Source organism: Salvelinus fontinalis, chromosome 13, assembly GCF_029448725.1.
Source record: "Salvelinus fontinalis isolate EN_2023a chromosome 13, ASM2944872v1, whole genome shotgun sequence".
Classification (NCBI taxonomy): Eukaryota; Metazoa; Chordata; class Actinopteri; order Salmoniformes; family Salmonidae; genus Salvelinus; species Salvelinus fontinalis.
Genome location: NC_074677.1, coordinates 47,863,281 through 47,879,662, shown reverse-complemented (window position 1 = coordinate 47,879,662; position 16,382 = coordinate 47,863,281). Strand labels below are relative to the sequence as shown.

General features: G+C 47.1%; 1 protein-coding gene across 2 annotated transcripts in view; it reads right to left on the bottom strand.

Moving 5' to 3' along the window:
- The window catches only part of LOC129868827 (roundabout homolog 1-like), a 233,498-nt gene that overhangs the window by 56,636 nt on the left and 160,480 nt on the right, over positions 1 to 16,382 (bottom strand). The gene's annotated exons all lie outside the window — the stretch shown is intronic.

The window sequence follows — 16,382 nt, the reverse complement described above, 5'->3', positions numbered from 1 at the left end:
GGAAAAAAATGCACCAGTGGAACGTTTAGGGTATACCTGTGCAATATTCAAGACTCTTATGACCAGACTCTAGAAGTGCAAGGACTAACGTCTGAGCAGAGGCAGTCGATGACAGATCACTTGTCTTGAGGTAGCTGGACATTGTATCTTGCAATAGTGGTCTCCGGGGTGGTGTGCCAAATCCCTGATGTTCTATAGTAATACAGGCCTACCACCCGCTCCGTCTGATTAGACTAACTCTCTACCAGCTGCGGCTCAACTGTCACTCTCCACTCCAGCCCTGAGGGAACGTACAAACACACAGGCAAACCACTTGCATTTGCATCACAATCCCATTTACGACTCCCAGGAACTTTGTTTGACGTGTGAGTTATCCATTGACCAAAATAAAACCTTGCCAGTTAATGTTTCCCTACCTTGTTTGCCCCATCAAACACTTCAAGAGAGATAGGAGGATATTTCGCAAGAGCCATTAACAAGCTAGCTAGGTGGCAAACACACGCTCAACATCTTTCAAGGTTTAACGGCCATTAGCAATGACTCGATGCATCATACTCAATAACAACCTGACACAATCACAGTGTATTGCTAGTTAGTGAGTACAGCCTGTGGAGGGGAGTGCTGACGCAATGATGCGCTTGTGCGAGGCTCTATATGGACTATAAAGACATTGAGTTTGTCAGGGAGCGACGACAGCCCGTCTACTCCTGATGACATTTAGAAACTGAGAATGTATTGTTCTACAGACACTGGCCCAGTTAACAAAGGCCTAGAGAAGAGAACAGAAGAGAACAGAAGACAAGAGCAGAGAAGAAAAGACAAGAGAAGACAGGAGAAGAGAGACTCCACAGCATTTCAGTCTAGGCCATTACAGTCCCCCAGCCAGCCCAGTGATTGTCTCTCCAGCCCGTTCCGGATGAATGAGTGAGTTAGTGACTACACCCTGAGGGACATCATGCTCTCATAAATTGGAGAAATTCCTCATCCCTTCTCCGCAGCGCTTTTCATTATATTCCCAACACAGTTACTGAAGCCCCCCTCCTTTCTCCCCTCCTCCCTAGCCCCCTGCAGCCAGCATGTAATCTCCTCTGTCTCCCCCAAACTGGATTACATGACATTACATTTCACTGTATAGATAACATTACATTACATTGTCCGACACTTCAATACCAGGCACTATATTCTATATACACTGCAAGACATTACGTTACATTGTACGGGATTGTAAGACATTCCTCTGTGTCTAGGTTGAATTCGTGTACGCACTCAAAAGTGAATAAGGCCTTTCAGCCAATCCATGAATCCTATATGGACTCATTCCAAAAAGCTTCCTAGAAACTTCCAGAATGTTTTAATGAGTATGTTCATATTTAAACTATAATTTCCCAGTACTCCTTTCCAGAGAAACAATATGTTTTGAATACTTTGTTTCAGTCGGTGGTTATCAAGGGAAGCTGATGTTGTAAACAATGTAAGCCCATCTATGCAAAGCACCAGTGTTGTATCACCTGTATGCAAATGAGCGTAATCACAGAAGTGCCTGACATTTGGGTAGGAATATCATTTGCATTGTTGCTTACAACGCTACGACCTTATTATCGGGACAGAAAAAGTATGTAGGTGTGTCAAAACGGTGTGTACTATATTGTTAGTGGCCACGGGAGTCTGAAGACAAATACATGTGTGACACCATAATTATGCTAGTTCGAGTCCCACTGAGCAGCAGTGTGTTTACCTGAGAACACGGAATGGAATGCTGTTTACCATTTATACTGGAATGTTTTGCTATTCAAGTCTTGTAGGTCAAATTCTTCAGTATTTAGCCTGTGTGTGTAGTCTCTTTTCTCTTTCAATGCCCAGTTTAGCGTAGCTCTGAAGATCTGAGACCAACACAGACCACCCCTCTATCCCTACCTTGTCCACAAGCACCTCATACATACCTAGAAACCACAAGTTTAACTCCATCAACCTCTCTCTATCCATAAGCCTTGAACATTACTTTCTCTCTCTCTCCCTGATCTCCTTCCCTGTATGTTGGTCTGAGTGTGTAGCAAATCTCAGCCTTCTGCTCCACTGTGCTGTGCTGTGTTGTATTGTGCTGTGAAGTGTAGGCCAGGCCAGGGAAGACCAGGGGAGGCCAGGGGAGCGGTAATCATGTTAGGGAGTAGGAGACTGTGGAACTCTGACACGTACAGCCCAGAGTCCAGATAGAGAATACTCTTCCCATGGACTCACACTTAACAGCCAAAACGCTGGGGGACATAGTGGTGGTTTGTTACCAGCAACTTTCTGGATTGAGGAACATCGTACCGAACCTCCCCTCTGCACCCCTAACCTTCAACTCCCAGTTCCGTTCCATCCGCTACAGAGTTTGCTGTGAGTGCTTTTCAAATGACAGCCTCAGGGCAAGTTAGGCCCATTTGCTATGCCTCCCCTATGCAGTGCATTCATATACAGTATGTTAACTTGAATGAGGTATAGTGAATGAGGGATAGTGAATGAGGGATATTAGGAACAGCTGCTGAGACGTCAAATTAGCAAGCAGGGCTGTCTGTCCTGTCGGCCCATTCGGTCTGTCCTAATGGCTGTGACAGTAATGAAGACGGGGAGCTGCTATACCACACAGCAGCACAAACCAGTCCAGACAGGAGAGCCTGAGCACAGAGAGCACTGAGCTCTGCCGGGAGGAAATGGAAAACTACCACCGCAATTCCTCAACATGTACTATGCAGGATAACAGAGCTAGCTGACAGAGCCACAGGCTGAACTGGAGACAAAGAAAACTCACATCTTCCTCAAAATGGCAGGCGCAATAATCTGTTTTTTGGTCAGGGGCTTGACCACAGACAATCCTTTCCTGTCTCCCCTGGCTGCCAGCTCCCAGCAGCATCACAAGGAGCACATATGTGATTAGTGGGACAGGACTCCAGATCCCACAAACATGCTCCGAAAATGTAATTTTCACTCAGTGAATAAGTACACTAGTGTAATCTCATGTCTTTACATGCTAGCAGGGCCCCTACTGAAATTGGAAATGGGAGAAGATGAGATGCAGAGAAAGTAGCTGTGAGAAGAGAGTCACGGAGAGAGAGAGAGACCAAGAGAAAGGGAGAGAAAATGAGGGTGGACAAATCAAAGAGAGAGAATGAGACAGAGAACGAGAGAACTAGAGAGAGAGACCAAGAGAGAGGAAGAGATTTGGATCTCTCTTTACGTATCGCTGAGCAAACTCCTTCTCCTGATGAAGCGGCTAAATTGTGCTAATTTGGCGGTGGGCTGCGCATAAGCTCTGCCAAACATTACCCATCATAAATAACACAGGATTAAAGCCTGAACAGGCCAGGCCAGGGGAGCCCAGCCAACAGAACAGGGAGAGAGAAAGCAAAGCAGAGCCTAGCAGAAAGCAGACGGGAAACAATGAGAAAATACAACATGGGTAATCACTCCCAGATGGCCCCAGCTCTCTCCTCTCAGGCAGGCTGCCCTGCTGGATTTGCACGTTCCGCAGGACGAGAGGGCGAGAGGCCTGATGAGCAGCGTGGACATGGGAGAACAAATTGGGATGACCCTCTAGTTGGAGGCATTTTGGCCAAACTCTTTTGGTCTCCCGTCTGCTCACCCTGGCCCCTCTGATCTGATCCAGAGAGCAGGGAGAACACTGGCTGACTACAGGCAGTCTACAGGCCTGCAGCTGACTGACTGGCTTGTTCGCTGACTGGGGCCTGATGGGAAACAGCTGTTCCCATGTCACATGATAAAAGGCATTCCTTGTGGGACACAAAAACATGGCTGCAGTTACTCTAGACAGGAACAGAAACGTAGCCATGAGAACTCTTGTGCAAAGAGTCTTCTAGCTTCAGTGTCGTAAAAACATGCAATGTTAGCACACAAACAACCTGGCAAGAACCAATGTTTTAAGCGTTGTTGTTAAGTTGCTAAGAACATTACGTGCTTTTACACGGGATAATTCACACATGCATTTGTGCCAACGCACACATGGGACACACACACACACACACACACAAAACAGGCAGGCACAAAAACAGAATCTGCTAAACTAGTTTCCTCTCTCTTTTTCTCACTCTTCTCCACTGCCTCCATCTCCCTTACATTACATTGTCTCCCAATCCATCAGCCCCATGTAATTCCTCTTCTGCAGTCTTTTTGTAAAGTAATCCTGACAGTCTCCTTCCTTGAACCAGTGTAACTGACACCAGTGTATACTCCCAAATCCCCCAAACCAGCGAGCTTCAAACTACAAGGTTATAGTCTGGCATAGAGAGGGAGGGGGAGGCAGAAATAGAGGTGGAGAGAGATAAAGAGAAAGGAAAGAGGTGGAGAGAGAGAGAAATAGATAGAGGGAAGGAGGTGGAGAGAGAGAGAACGAGAGAGAGAGATGGAGGTGGAGAGAGAGAAAAACAGAGAGAAAGACAGACAGAGGTGGAGAGAGAGCAGAGGGAGAGCTCAGTGACTGTGCATCAGTGGGGCTCTGCGAGGAGGGCTCACACATATTGACGCTATCCCAGCTAGCCTACAGGCCTGTCCACTGAGCTGAGACCTACACCTCTCCCTCTCCCCATCTGTCCCTCCCTCCAGTACAGAATCCCACAGCCCACTTCAAAGGTGGAGACCCCTGGACACGGTGTCTTAACCCTGGATTTGACTCTGTCTGACTGCTGGGCCCGATGGAGCCTCTCTCCTCTCCACTCGCAGCCTGAGGATAGAGCAGGAGCATACATACATACTGCAGCAGGAGAGCAGTACAGACAGAGCAGTACAGACAGATAGACAGTCAGACAGGGCACACTTCAGCCCTGCAGACAGGGGCACGCACCACACAGCATAGCCTCTCACCCGACCAGGGTAACCTACCTACTAACCACAGTCCAGCCTAATCCTGCCTCTTCCCTCCATTTTGTCTTCTCCATCGTGTTCCTGTTAAAGCCGACCTCCTGTTAAACTGGTTGCACCATTTTGTTACAGCTATTTGGTCATGTCTTCGTAGATATGGTTAGAAAGACTTGACACCACCTCCTGTCATCCTTGTTGCCATTAGGCTATCGCTCCAAGTTGTACTACTTTGCAGTCATTAAGTTGCAGTATTACAGTAAATTGTATGTTAAAAGACCATAGCTACCAACAGTAGGTGTGGTGAGCAGAGTAGAGCTGGGGTTCACACACAGAGCCAGTTGAGGGCCCGTCAGTACCTCAGAAAGCCGTGTCATACAGTGCAATGGGCAGCCTGCCACACTGAGACTCCTTTAGAAATGAGCACACACTGGGCATGGAGTCCTACACACACACACATTGTAAATACTTGATTTGAATCCACAAATCACGTTACATCATAAAGGATTGAAACATTTCAAAGGCCATTGATGCAAGGACACTTAGGTCAATAAAAAACACCTTCTCCTCCACACAGCTAGGCTGCCCATAATGGCTGAAACAGAGCAGTACCTTCTCCTCCACACAGCTAGGCTGCCCATAATGGCTGAAACAGAGCAGTACCTTCTCCTCCACACAGCTAGGCTGCCCATAATGGCTGAAACAGAGCAGTACCTTCTCCTCCACACAGCTAGGCTGCCCATAATGGCTGAAACAGAGCAGTACCTTGTCCTCCACACAGCTAGGCTGCCTAAAATGGCTGAAACAGAGCAGTACCTTCTCCTCCACACAGCTAGGCTGCCCATAATGGCTGAAACAGAGCAGTACCTTCTCCTCCACACAGCTAGGCTGCTCATAACAGCTGAAACAGAGCAGTACCTTCTCCTCCACACAGCTAGGCTGCCCATAACAGGTGAAACAGAGCAGTACCTTCTCCTCCACACAGCTAGGCTGCCCATAACAGCTGAAACAGAGCAGTACCTTCTCCTCCACACAGCTAGGCTGCCCATAATGGCTGAAACAGAGCAGTACCTTGTCCTCCACACAGCTAGGCTGCCCATAATGGCTGAAACAGAGCAGTACCTAGACACTTGTTTTGCTCTTCTCTTAGACAGGCCTGCAATCTGAAGGTCTATGTAAGTCTATGTACGTGGCAGAGACGGCCAAATATCAACGCCACCAACCTGCATCTGCACTTCAGGCTGTCCAAGTGTGATATGAGGGGCTGCTATTTAAGGAGCTTGTCAGATAAGGCCTGCTCCATGTAACAATGGAATGAGCAGCCCACCTCCAGAATCAGCCCCTCCCTTTGGTCTCCCCACAACAACAATATCTGGCTTATTCGTCAGACAAGAAAACACATGATCGTCAACATCAAACCAGGCTCCTCTGACAACAGAATATTTATGTACAGTGGGGAGAACAAGTATTTGATACACTGCCGATTTTACAGGTCTTCCTACTTTTACAAAGCATGTAGAGGTCTGTCATTTCAACACTTCAACTGTGAAGTACACTTCAACTGTGAGAGACGGAATCTAAAACAAAAATCCAGAAAATCACATTGTATGATTTTTAAGTAATTAATTTGCATTTTATTGCATGACATAAGTATTTGATACATCAACGACAACACAGGGGTCTGCCACAACTGCATCAGAGGCAGTCACTGGCTCAGTTTGTGTCAGTCCGTGTCCATCTGCGCTCCACTCCAGTCCGGTTGCACAGGTCATTGAGGTCTGGCCAATCAGACCAGATTCCAAAGCATTAGTGTCCAGTTTTCCAATGGCCTTCCTCCTGAAGCTCAGGAAGTTGTCCTCAATGTCCGTGGCCAATGGGACCTTCCTCCTGAAGCTCAGGAAGTTGCCCTCAATGTCCGTGGCCAATGGGACCTTCCTCCTGAAGCTCAGGAAGTTGTCCTCAAAGTCCGTGGCCAATGGGACCTTCCTCCTGAAACTCAGGAAGTTGTCCTCAATGTCCGTGGCCAATGGGACCTTCCTCCTGAAGCTCAGGAAGTTGTCCTCAATGTCCATGGCCAATGGGACCTTCCTCCTGAAGCTCAGGAAGTTGTCCTCAATGTCCGTGGCCAATGGGACCTTCCTCCTGAAGCTCAGGAAGTTGTCCTCGGTGTCCCTGGCCAATGGGACCTTCTTCCTCCTTAAGATCAAAACGAGGGAGGCTCTGGCTAACTCCCTAACTGTCCCATAGTCACTGTTGAGCATGTTCAACATGTGAGTCAGTCTGGTAGCATTGCAAATCCACTCGACGTTCGGGACACCCAAACCCTCCTCCTTTCCGCTCAGGAAGACAACGTCAGGTGTGGCGTGTGTTGAAGCAGAGACACTTTCTCACCACTTGAACAGCTTTGTTATTCATTTCCCTCAGAATCTTCTGAGGGATATGAACATTGGCAAACAGATGTTGAATCTTTGCTGGGCCTCCTCTCTCACAGCCTCTTGCTTCACACACACCCACACATGCACACACACACACACACACACACACCTGCTGGTCATGCAACATTTGGCAGAAACCTCAAAGAATGTTAGGGGGGGAAACATTTGGCCCATCAAGCAGGGGTGTGAAATTGGGATCGTTAACTTTTAGAAAAAATCCCTAACCGAAAACCTAAATTTAAATCACAGTGCAGTCAGTTATCACACAACTTCCACTAACAGGTCCCAATCATCATCATAAAGTAATACCTAAGGGAGAAATACTGTAACGTCAGTAGGAGGAAATATCTTTCAAACAATTTGCCACGGATATAAAGTTCTCCGCACGTCCTCGTCGTTAACAGTTGGAAAAATGGCGTGAGACAGGGAAGCGACAGCAGCAAAGTCCTGTATGGCAATACTTTGAGAAGTTAAATGAGAAGGTGGAGAACAGCAAACTTTGCGAGGTGGAATTGAGCTACAGTGGCAGTACAGGTGCAATGCTTAACCGTCTGAAAGGGAGTCACCGTGAGAGCCAACCCGTTGCTGGCAGCAGGACACCAAACACAGATATTAGACAGTCTCTTCACACCAAAGAAATGCCATAAGGGACAGAGTGAGAAAATCATAGCGATGATTACTGAAATTATTGCAGTTTATATGCACCCATTGTCAATGGTAGAGAATGTCTGCTTCAATGCCCTGAATGCATATGTAGAATTAGACTACAAGATGTCACCTCCCGGGTGGCGCAGTGGTCTAGGGCACTGCATTGCAGTGCTAGCTACGCCACCAGAGTCTCTGGGTTCGCGCCCAGGCTCTGTCGCAGCCGGCCGCAACCGGGAGGTCTGTGGGGCGACGCACAATTGGCATAGCGTCGTCTGGGTTAGGGAGGGTTTGGCCGGTAGGGATATCCTTGTCTCAGTATGTAATATGTAAAAATGTATGCTGTAAGTTGCTCTGGATAAGAGCATCTGCTAAATGACTAAAATGTAAATGTGTCATGTCGAAAAACCGTGACATCCTGGATGGAGAAATTGTAATTGTATTGTGATTTTTCTGCAAGTACAAAGCGCGAGCTCAAACACTATACATGGCGTTAACAACAGATTGTTGGACGTCTATGAACACACTGTTATGCATCACTGCAGCGAGCCGTCACATTGATGAGAAGTGGGACATGAGGTCCCATGTACCTCATGGGAGTACACTGAGAACATGGAGGACGGGCACACAGTTTAGACGTAAAGAACATTTTGACATTTGTCATATCCCTACACAAACTATCCTCTTCTGGTCTGTGGAGACAAGAGATACTGGCCACTACATCCCAGTCCTTGTCTAAATATATGGAGTTGATTTTGCAGTGCAGTAAAACATTAACATTGATCTAGTATACCCTGTTGCATATCTAAGTCATGCAAGCTGACTTCACCAGGACTATATGAGATGATAACTTCCAGGAGGAATATGCTCTATTCTCAACTAGCTGTGTTATAATAACCTCAATATACCACCCTATACGTCATAATCACTGACATTTCAACAACAGGTTACGGAGCCTGTCTTCCTTGTGTCATTAGTGTACTGTGTTCCAGTACCGGTGCGTCGCAGTGTCCCACTAGCAGATGGCCTCCCTGCATGGCTGTGTGTGCACCAGTTGGTGCTGGTGTGGTGCCACCGGTCGTTCTGCCAATTAACGCTAGGAGGGAGAGGGCCCACGGCTCTTCTCAGCCTTACTGAACTACAGCCCAAAGCAATCAGTGGCCAATCTACAGTACTGCTTTAAAACTAGCTGTACAACTCCACATTAACATCCTCACCCATACGCACGCACCCACAGAAAGACACACACACACACACACACACACACACACACACACACACACACACACACACACACACACACACACACACACACACACACACACACACACACACACACACACACACACACACACACACACACACACACAGAAGACCCATTGATCTGCCTGTGTTTATTTTTCCCTGCAAAACTGTTCTCATCAGGTCTTGAGGACTGGAGGACTAGGGAGTTGGTGGTCTGCACTGCCCGGCCAGTGGGTAGACTTTTTGACAGACTTGGCACCTCAGAGTTTAAATAAACACTCTTTTGATTGGAGGGCTATGGAGAGGCAGCCATGGCCAGCAGGAAAGCACTTTGGCCAAGAGAGGAATGTTATAACCCTGGGCCCCCAAAACTTCACTATTATACCCCGCATTCTCTCCGTATACTGTGCCACAACCTCCTCCGACATAAAAAAGTCCCCTAGCCTAAACTACAGGGGTACCGAGACATCAAACCCATGTCCTGTAGGGGTGTAGAGACCGCATTAGGTAGTGTATGACACGCCAAACAAACCCTCCCTTCACAGTCTCTCGCTCAGCACAGCTGGCCTGCTTCCCCCCTCGGAGAGCACTAAAGTCACCCTCCTACTACAAATATACGTGTAGTGTACATGAAGCTACATAAATCACAGCCTACACTTCACTTTACTGCTTTGCCAATTCCTTTTATGACATAACACAGACGCGTTGGCAAGGCCGTGCCCCGGTGAAAGTCAAAGAGAGAGCTACAATGCGTTTAAACTAGAGATACAAAAACTATTTTGTATGCTTAGAAATAACACAATATTTCACAAATTCTGTAAACGACACGACTCTAGTATTTTTGCATGTACATCATTGTGTATGATCTACAAGATGTATATTTAATATTCATCTAAACTGCAGATTTTCTATGTCAACTCGGTGCACGTTATTATTTTGTTTATTCAGCATAAGCAGAGGAATCGGCTTTGGTCAGCATGTGATTTCATAAATAGAGCATGAGCAGGGAAGCACGCTTCTCTAATGACGCTCCCTGGTGGCTTCTCTCCGGCTGTGGTTACCCAGCAGGATCACACCAGATAAACTTCAGTATTCAACGCTTGTCCAGGTCCCCAGGGCGGTCGAGAGATGCCTTCAGTATCGTCCACTAGGGGCAACGTGAGCACATACTGCCATCTAGAAAGATTGCTGCTTGCTAGGGCATTGTGAATGGAGATAGAGGAAGGGCTTAAACTGCACACTGTGGCTACAAGGATCACGGGTTCAATCCCACTGCTAGGCACTTGTAAAATCTATTTGAACCTTATTGCAAACCTTAACCCTTAACTAGTCAGAATGAATGGCTAAACTTAAAGGTGCTATACATAGGATCTTTAAAAAAAAATGTTGTATTGTAATTTCAGAAAATGTCCATAAAATATCTGATGCTAATAGTGGAATGATAGTGTTTCACAGTATTACTTACCTGCCAGTGTTGTGATTGGCTGTGTCATTCGTCGTTGGATTTCTCCCGCTGGAGCTACAATTGTTGTCAAACTGGGAAAGCTGTTCTGACTTTGTGGATGTGTTATCTAGTGGAAATCACACTGTCATTTCATGGTTGCTAAATCAGGTGAATATCACAGCCAATGACAACACTGCCGGGTAAGTAATAGGTTGAAACACTATCATTCCACTATTAGGATCAGATATGTTATGGACGTTTTCTGAAATTACAATCCAAAAATGCCCCAAAAAATCTTGTGTAGCACCTTTAACCGTCAAGTTTTTTCTGTTTTACCTACTTTCACTTCACCCATAGATGTTTAATCACCCCCCCCCCCCCAACCCCTTCATGGACAAACGTTGAATACTGAAGAGAGACCGTGAGATCTTGTTGGGTTACCAGCGGGGCTGTTCACTGCGGTGTGTCATGGCATATGTAATTCATCACCACACCACACCATGCCACAGAGGGAGGCGAGGGAGGGGGGTAGGGAGGAGAGAGGACGTGAGGAAAAAAGAGAGAGGGAGATGATGTGCCTTCACTGCAGACCCTGATATTATGGTTTTAGAGTGTTCCATGATGGCACCCATTTTGCTGGCATAGCTAGAACACTGGCAGAGCACATATTTCACTAGCAGAGAACAAACAACAGTAAAAACTCTCAACTCAACTCTCTGATTAACGTATTGTTGGGTTTAGAGGTTGCAAGAAAGGCATTTCACTGTACTTGTGCACGTGACATTCAACGTTGAAACTGTGCTGGGGGTGCTCTCAGTGCTTCAAATCAATTCATTTCAGCTCAGACCTAACCCTGACTGTTTAGACTAAAACATCCCAGGGCTTGGAGTTCAAAAAGACCTGCATATATGGATATCATAGCTCACCTTCGAATTCAGACGTGTTCAAATCCCTAGGGAGCTCAAATCCTCGCTTTCTCGCAATCTCAGTCCTGACCTCTCCCTCCCCCAGTCTCGATCCATCTCTTTCTCTACTCCATGCTCTCTCTCACTGGGCTCTGAGAAGAGAGAGCTTCAGGAAATGCAGCTGCTCCACATACACACAAACACGGACAGTACACACCACACACGCACACACACACTGGGGCAGACCAGAGGGCATTAAGACCATCTACCAGCATGTGAACTGGGGGTGAGTTAAATCCAATAAAACAGTGATACAGTAAGAGTATCAAATCAGCATAAATGGATGGGCTGAGAATCATAAATACCCCCACAGAGACTCCACATTACATACACCACAAATGCACAAACCCCACTTGTTTCTAGAGGCTACAGGAATTCCTATTCATCCCTCAGAGAGAGATCTAAATTACATGTTCATCTCAGCAGAAAAACCCTTCCTCTCCCCCTAAAAGGCCGTCCCAGGGCAAACATGTCGCTCACACGTCTATAAATCTGTCTGATGTTTGGGAAAGCCGGTTAGCTCAGCGCTGGTGCCCCCTCACCTGGCTAGCTCCTGGTTATACTGGCAGCATGGACCTGATCTCTCTCTCCCTTTCTCTTGCTTACTCTCTCTCTCAGCATTAGGCAACATTCTCAGCACAGAGAAAAGGGGAGCAGAGAACTGAGAGACAATCTAAACTTAGGCCTGATGATCATAGGCTTCCTGGTGCTAAACACATCTGTAAATCCATTTGGGAATCAGCACAAAGGCTATATTGGGTTCAAGTCATCCACACTGCGACAGCAAAGGACAAGCACTCCTCAAGAGTGCCGCTAGACAGAGAAAGTGATGAGTGGATATATGTGGGGCTTAAACATGACCCATACATCTGAGACTGGATTCTTATGGATTTCTGCATTGCCATGACTGTGTGTGTGTGTGTGTGTGTGTGTGTGTGTGTGTGTGTGTGTGTGTGTGTGTGTGTGTGTGTGTGTGTGTGTGTGTGTGTGTGTGTGTGTGTGTGTGTGTGTGTGTGTGTGTGTGTGTGCGTGCGTGTGTGTGTGTGTGTGTGCGTGCGTGCGTGCGTGCGTGCGTGCGTGCGTGCGTGCGTGCGTGTGTGTGTGTGTGTTTATGTGTTGATGAGCCATAGTGAATCCCCTAGCTGGCTCGTCAGCCCCTGTATGTCTGGTCTTCATGACACCCTAATCCTGCTGATGTGATGTGTGGAGCGTCAGAGAGGGATTAGACACATTAAAGCTAGCTAAAAGGATTGTGTAACCCACAATTTCAACTCCTCCCCTCATCCCCTTTTACACCAAGGAAGACAGAGCACAACTTACACCCAACCAAGCAACGGAGAGAGAGAGGACCGGACAGGGAAAGATAGGGTAGATGGAAGCAGAGAGAGAGACAAGAGGAGTGGGATGCAAAGAGAGAGAGAGAGAGAGAGAGCAAGAGAGATAGAGATGGGTGAGAGCAAGAGAGAGAGAAGGCTAGAGAGAGGAGAGAAAGAAAACAGAGAGAGAGAGAGGGAGAAGGCTAGAGAGGAGAGAGAGAAAACAGAGGGAGAGAGAGACAGAGAGGGATGAGGAGGAGGAAAAGAGGATTAGGAGAGGGCGTTGGCAGCGTACAGTGGAAGAGGAGAATCTGGCATTACATCAGTGTTCTAAGTGAAGATCTGTGGAGTAACTGGATCCAGTCACAGCACAGGGAAGAGAGAGAGCAGAGAGAGAGAGAGGGGGAGAGAGAGAGAACAGAGATAAGTCAGAGAGCACTCTGACAGAGAGAGCACAGAGAAAAAGAGAGAGATAAAATAAAAACATGTTATTTATTTAACAAGGCAAGTCAGTTAAGAATAAATTCTTATTTACAATCACGGCCTACCACAGATGATGCTGGGCCAATTATACACCGCCCTATGGGACTCCCAATCACGGCAGGATGTGATACAGCCTGGATTCGAACCAGGGACTGTAGTGACAACTCTTGCACTGAGATGTATTTTCTTAAACCGCTGCGCTACTTGGGAGCCCAACAGACAGATTGTCTATAGTTTGAATAGAGGAAAAAATAAAAAGTTCTCAGGGCCAGACCCCTCTCTAGTAGCTCAATGCCCTCTCCATGCCCTTATCATGTACAGTAAGTCACATACAGCTCTGTCGGTCAACAAAGAATGCCACAAAGATGTGTTACTTGAGGAGTACAAATGACGGGTCTGCTTCAATATAGGGGGGCAGTTATGAAACATGTTTAAAATGCCTTTAGATTTAAGACCTATTGCTTCTGACAACATTTATGCATGTACAGATTTGATCAGCCGTAAGGGAGGCAGGAAAGGAGGTATATAGGAGAACACACACACACACTTTCCCTTTTGTTTTATGGGTTACTGTGCTACTGTTTTCAATGAAAACATTTCCACACATAACTTACAGTCGTTTCCTCTGGGAGGCGACGGCAGGCAGGAAGTGGAAGTCTACTGCCACTGTACAATGCCAACACAGAGGCTGTCCCACGGGATCCACATATCACGTATCATCCACAGAGACCAGGGGGACCAATATTACGTTTTGTCATTCCCTGGAGATTCTATATCAATGTATCATTTGACCAAACAAGGAAAATAGAACCTCATATAGCATAGTTTGACAGGCTGTAGAGTGTGGCCATTCAGAACTCTAGCTCTGTAGAGGTAGGGCGACCATATTTGTTACCCATGACTGTGGCATGGAGTTTTGAAGTTGAAATCGCTTTGCATGACAACAGAACAGACGATACGGGAAGCTTTGTGAATAAAGATACATTTTATTCAACGGAGAGCCAACAAGACAACATTGTGGTGGCAGCCATAGGGGCAGCGTGCAGCTCCGGACACCGCTGTCTGTTGTTATGATTAGCTGTGTGTAAATAGATGGGCCTACAGCGCGCCCCTGGCTGAGGAGGACAGGACTAGGAGAGGAAACATACCTCAGGTTGTCTTTGAGCTACTGAGAAACATTACAGGAAAATATAATAAGATGGCCACACAGACACAGCACCGCGAGGGCCCGCCAAACAATAACATCAATCAGACAAGGAAACACACACTCAAACGAACACACACACATACACACCGGAAAAACTCACCGCTATCTATGTCAATACAGACAAGTTCTTGTTGCTATTGTACTCATTCTATACCCCCCTATTCCCTTTCAAACTACATCTTTCTTCTCTATTGGCCCCACCTGCATGTTCCTCCCTGTGGTTTAAGACACAGGTCCCCATTGGGTAAGTCTGCCTCTGGGGCCCCAGGCACACCTGCTCTCACACACAATGGAGCCAGTACACCTGTGACAAGTACACTGGGCCCCAGAGGTGGGGGGACGGAGAGCAGGAGAGGACAAACAGAGGAGCCCCGTCACCATCCCTGCCTTCCCTCCTCAGGGGCTGTACTCTCAGCTGGGTTCTCTCCATGGTTAGAGTTGCTCAGGTGTGAAGGAGCAGAAACTGGAGCTGAAGCTCTGTGATAACCTGAGCCAGGTGCTGAATCACACAGAGATGTGGAAATATAGGTCAGGACAATGCATTCATTTTAGGGTTAGGATGCTATCTTACTCCCTATGTTCTCCCTCACAGATATATGCCTTAGTCCTTCAAAAATAAAAATAAATGTCTCTGTTCCAATGGAACCTGAGAAATCACTCCAAAATAGCCTCAGAGCCACTGTAGAATGACAAAAAGACGTTTACACACAGCATGCTTAGAGAAACATACACAATGAATCACTAACGAGCTCTGTAGGACTACATTTAAAGGTCTGCATTCAGAGTGCAACTAAGTAGCAGTAGACAGAGTGTACTTCAGTGTGCCTGAGAGTTAGAGGGCAAAGAATGAAGGAGAGAGAGAGAGACAGATTTAGACACAGAAATGCTGTGTTTATTCTCTCTAAGAGCCTGTGTTGGATCATTCATTTGACAGGGGCTTTGGTGCCTAAAAGGAGACAATGTCCACAGTGGAGCTCTGAACTGTTACTGTAACGTGTGCCCATTCTGACCCTGTTGAATGGCCCTGTGCAGCTCACACACACACACACACACACACACACACACACACACACACACACACACACACACACACACACACACACACACACACACACACACACACACACACACACACACACACACACACACACACACACACACACACACACACACATATAGGTCAGCCTTCCTGACATAGAGTATTCATCCCTAGCCTGACCACCATGCTTCACTGGATCCCGCTCTGTCTAACTGAGAGCCTCGCTCGCATGCAGAAATAACATTTCTCTCAACGAAAGGAAGGAATACAAAAAAAGACTTTAAATAACTTGTCCTGCCCTGTTGGGCTTCCACTGGCAGAGAACAGTGATCTCTCATTACCCCACCATGCAGGTCCAGATCTCCTTCTACCCCACCATGCAGGTCCAGATCTCCTTCTACCCCACCAGGCAGGTCCAGTTCTCCTTCTACCCCACCATGCAGGTCCAGTTCTCCTTCTACTCCACCAGGCAGGTCCAGTTCTCCTTCTACCCCACCATGCAGGTCCAGTTCTCCTTCTACCCCACCATGCAGGTCCAGTTCTCCTTCTACCCCACCAGGCAGGTCCAGTTCTCCTTCTACCCCAACAGGCAGGTTCAGATCTCCTTCTACCCCACCAGGCAGGTCCAGATCTCCTTCTAACCCACCAGGCAGGTCCAGATCTCCTTCTACCCCACCATGCAGGTCCAGATCTCCTTCTACCCCACCATGCAGGTCCAGATCTCCTTCTACCCCACCATGCAGGTCCAGATCTCC